A 4,723-nucleotide genomic window follows, 5' to 3' on the forward strand; every position below is an offset into this window, starting at 1 on the left:
TAGATAGATAGATAGATAGATAGATAGATAGATAGATAGATAGATAGATAGATAGATGTGTGTTTATTTGTGACTATTCTGTGGAGAGAATAAATATGCTTGGGAGAGGAGAATGCTTTATCAGTTCACTGCGAATTCTTTCCCTGAACCATGTACTGCTCTGGTTCACTGAAAAATTAACAGAGAAGTCAGATGTAAGCCGGTACAAAAGAAAGACATGGCTTCATTTTTAAAGTCTTTCTCAATTCCTCTTAGTTCAGATTTTTCTGTTGCTTTTTCTATTTTCTCATGCTTACTCAGACCTAGTTTCTTATAGTAAATTAGGCAGGCAAGTGCAATATAGAAAATATTGTAGGTGTTAGCTGTTCTAAGTTAATATAAGCACACTGAAATGTGATTTTTGTGTGATCTTATGACAAGGCTTTCTGATCTATCTTTGTATAAGAATTCAGGCAAAGAGAAAATGCAAGTTGGAACAGATTCCAAGTTCCTATCTGTTCGCAAATCTGTCTTTTTTTGCTGTGCCTGAAAGCTGTGTTTCCCTGGGGACTTCATTCTCTTCTGTGCCGATTGGTAAAGTAGTACTGAGCTACACACAGCAGACCAGACCCAGGATAGCACCTTATCTGGACTTGCAATAAATGTCAGTGAACTGCCAAACTGGAGGTTAATGTGAAAAGTTTAGATGTAATGCTGCTACATTTTTTAATCTAAGTAAGATGTAAATAAATTCACTGTAGCTGTTACATATTTTATAATATATTCAGAAGAGATAATACAAAAACATTAAACAGTAACAATGCAGTACACTCACAAATACAGAGACAGGTCAGTAGGCTGCTGGCACAACAGTTTTTTTTCTCCCAGGGCTGGGATGATGTGTACGTGAGTGACTCCCTGCTATATCTAGGGGTTAGGATGCTCTTTCCATTTTCCTCCTGCGCAGAAGGGTTCCTCACTGTTTCCCAGGAGAACATACCTCCTGGAGTCAAAACTATCTGATCATCCTCCGCTACCACCTGACAGCCACTGATCCTGAGTGACCACAACAAGCCTACTCTAGGATTTGCAGTGGGTTTCAAGTCTGTTTAAATCTTAAAGTAAACAGAAAGGGAAGGCTATATTCTTTCTGGGAAAAAAAATTAAATGACATTCCATTGTACTTTCAAGAATTCATTATATCTATGGCATGATGGTGTTGGCCCCATTAGTTACTGGAAGGCAACAAGTTTAAAAGCCTCTTCCTTTTAAAAAGAACTGGGCCTCAATTTTGGCTCAGAAAACACTAGGAAAAATTCATATTTGCTAATCAGCTCCAGGTTTACTGAATAATAATTGACCTGTGGTGGTTAGTATAATTCTTGTTGAGGTCAGAAAAGCCACAAATATTAAATAAAAAATCTGAGACTTTTAAACCATTCTTAATATCCAAGGGTAACTGTTACTCAAAAGTATTATCCCAGAAACTACATCTATGTTTGTGGGAATGTGTGTAATCATAAACATGAGTACCCCAACACACATTTAAAATACAAGTAGGATCATTCTAGCACTTACTTTCTCTACTACCATGAGCTCTTTGACAGCTCCTGCTGCCCACAGGTACAGAGGCACTTCCATTTTCACAGCTACATAATTTTGTATTTGTGGGTGAGTCCTGGTTTGGTTAATGAGTCATGGTTTTTAGAAAACATAAAACATCACCAATGCATCATCATTTGTGTTTGTTCTTTTCTTTTTCCTTCTGTATACTGTTATAAAGTACCTTTTTCCCACACTTCCATGATGCACAGAGAGAAATAATTTGAAGTGAAATTTCTGCAGCTAAAGGGACATCCATGTCTACATATGTGTGTATGTTCAAAATTTTTCTTTATGTGCATATATATATACACAAATCTCCCTATGCTTAGAGATATTTGTATATACACATATATAACATATTTACTTTTCACACATGAGCTTTAAGATTAGACTTGCTGATTCAAAGCTTATGTGTACCTATGTAAATATACACAAACATCTACCATGCACTGTTTCCTATACTTCAGTTTGCTGTCTGTAAGCACAGTACTTACATGTAGATATTTTTCACACATTGTTTGTGTAGTTCTGGACACTGACATGAATTACGAGGGTGGAACACCTGAATCTGAGTACATGTGACAACAGCTGTCATTCTTCTCTCTGCCACCTACGGCTATATGCTATTGTTTCTGCTTACAGTATTGCCTGCTGACATTACCTTTTCATTTATTACTTGGCCATCTGTAGATAATGTAATCATGTTCTCTGCCCATTTTTTGCATCTCTAATCTACATCTTTTGAGTGCTTAAATGCATAATAAAAGTTTTATTTTAAATTTTGGGCGGTTTTATTTTTCAATCTTTGTGTATGTGTATGTAAGTCGGTGTGTGGAGGTCAGAGGAGAACTGGGACCGCTGTCTTCCACCTTGTTTGCTGCCCTCAGAAGATTCTCCACCTACCACCCAGCTGCGGAAACTGGGATTACAGAAACAGGCCAGTATGCCCAGTTTTACATGAGTTCTGGGTATTCAAGCTTAGATTCTCATACTTGTACAAAAAGCACTTTTACCACTGAGCTATTTCCCCAGTCTTTGTTTTGTGTGTTTGGAACAAGGTCTCTCAGGCTAGCTTCATATTTGTAATCCTCCTGCATAAGCCTCAAAAGTACTGGGATTATAAACATATGCCACCATGCCCTGTTGCTCTGTGGCCATTTTTTTAGTGAATATGTTCGAGGAGGATGGGTGTATGCTTGTTCTTGTGGTGCCTGTGTAGAGGTCAAAAGGTGAAGTCAAATGTCAGTCTCTCCACTTGACATATTAAGGCAGATCTCACTTGAACCCGGAACCAGCTAACTAGTCCAGCTAACCACCTTGTTTGGGGAATCTCCTGTAGCAGTGGGATTACAGGGCTCTGATTTCAGTCCTCAGGCTTGTGTGGTAAGTGCTGTATATGCAGAGTCATCTCAAAAGCCCTGTGGTGTCTGCTGTCTGTAGGGATTTAAGTTTGAGTGTGTGCAATGCTAGAAAATTTTTGTCATGGAAGCTCAGTGATGGAAGTGTCTGCCTGGAACTCTGGCAGACACTGGTTCTGGTTCTACTCCCAGAACCCCTCAAAAAAGGAAAAGGCCCTGAGAGATAAACATTTTTCCGTAATATTACATGAGGAGGAGAATATTTTCTCTTCTCTTCCTCACCACAGAATAGGTTTGCTAATCCAAAACATAACACTGCTTTCCTTTTTTAAGAGACACAAAACTGTCAGTTTTCTAGGCCACTGGGAGACAGCAAAGAAAACCTCCAGTTTTCACTGATTCTGTTTTCAAAGTGACTCACAGATAACTCATTTTCAAGAGTCTCCGGTCTTTGGTCTTTGGAGCAACAGAAAGAGAGATCACCTCTCGGTAGGCAGTCCAACAATGATGATCCTGCTATTGTGAAGCCATGTAGTGTTCAAGGCTTGAGCCACTCAGACTCAGTCTCGTCGCCTGTAAAACAAGGACAACAATCCCATATTCAAAGGGTAACTCTGAGGATAAAATGGGTGATTCAGGTTTCAGTAAAAATGCATATTCATTACCAGTTCATTGTTATTAACTTTTTGAAGAGCACATAGCCAAAAGCCACTTGGGACCCCAATACCTTCATTACTGTATTTACACGAATAAGCAAATTCACAATTCCTTCACATACAACAGATCGAGAATAGACTTTAGGCCACAGGGGACAGGACGTAAAAGTCCAGATTTTTATATTTACACTCTTCAAAGAAAGGCTATCATAGCCCGCTTGCTCAAAGGACATTCCTGGGAAGTGGGAACTGCTTCATCTCCCAGATACCTAGAGAAGCAGGAGCTTCGTGAAGATGGAGAAAGTTCCAGGTGGGGTGGCTGGGAGGGCCAAGCACGGTATTTGGGAAATTCAAATTCTCTGTGAAGCTTACCCAATGTATGCATTGTTTTGGGATTTGTTTTAACTACACTGTTAAAACACTGATATTCAGGATGTCCTTACAGGGTTGGGGGGGAGGGGCTCACATATCATTTCATGTAGCTGACCCATTCTTCAGTCCTGGGTTTGAGAGGATCTCCGGCAAAGCCACACACACCAGAGGGAAGATGGAAAAGCAGCAGCTGGTTCCGCCTGACCTCTCAGTTACAGCAAGGCCTTGACTAGGCTGGTTTGGCTAATCCCATCCTCCTGTGTCTATTGTGGCCATTGGAGATGGCACTATAAGCTACCAGCTGTCACCCTGATGCGGACGCTACTGCAGCCAGAAGGCTAGGCCCGAGCACATAAATGGGAAGCCACTGAGTCTCGGGGCCGCATTTCCAGGTTCCGAAATCTAGTCCGGGTCCCATGTCATCTTGCACAGCTGGGCCAGACAGATGGCCCTCCGTCCCGTGAGCCCCGGACCACGGAGCACCGCCGCGGGCCTGTTAGCTAGAGGCATCCTGGGCTCGACTTCCCGCTTTCGCATGCGCCGAGCCGCGGACCCTCGCGGAGCCGGGACGCACCCGATGCCCGGCAGGGTCAACTCAGCCCTCCGTTCTACCGCTCCTTCCTCCCCTTCCCCCACTTTTCCTGTTCCGCGGGGGCCGCGGTGGCGGGGCGCAGCGAGGGAGGCAGCGGGGAAGGGGACAGCCAGGAGGGGGGAGGGGACCGGGGAGGGAGGAGACGCGGGGCGGGGAAAGAG

This window comes from Psammomys obesus, unplaced genomic scaffold (assembly GCF_907164565.1).
Source record: "Psammomys obesus unplaced genomic scaffold, mPsaObe1.curated_primary_1811, whole genome shotgun sequence".
Taxonomy (NCBI): Eukaryota; Metazoa; Chordata; class Mammalia; order Rodentia; family Muridae; genus Psammomys; species Psammomys obesus.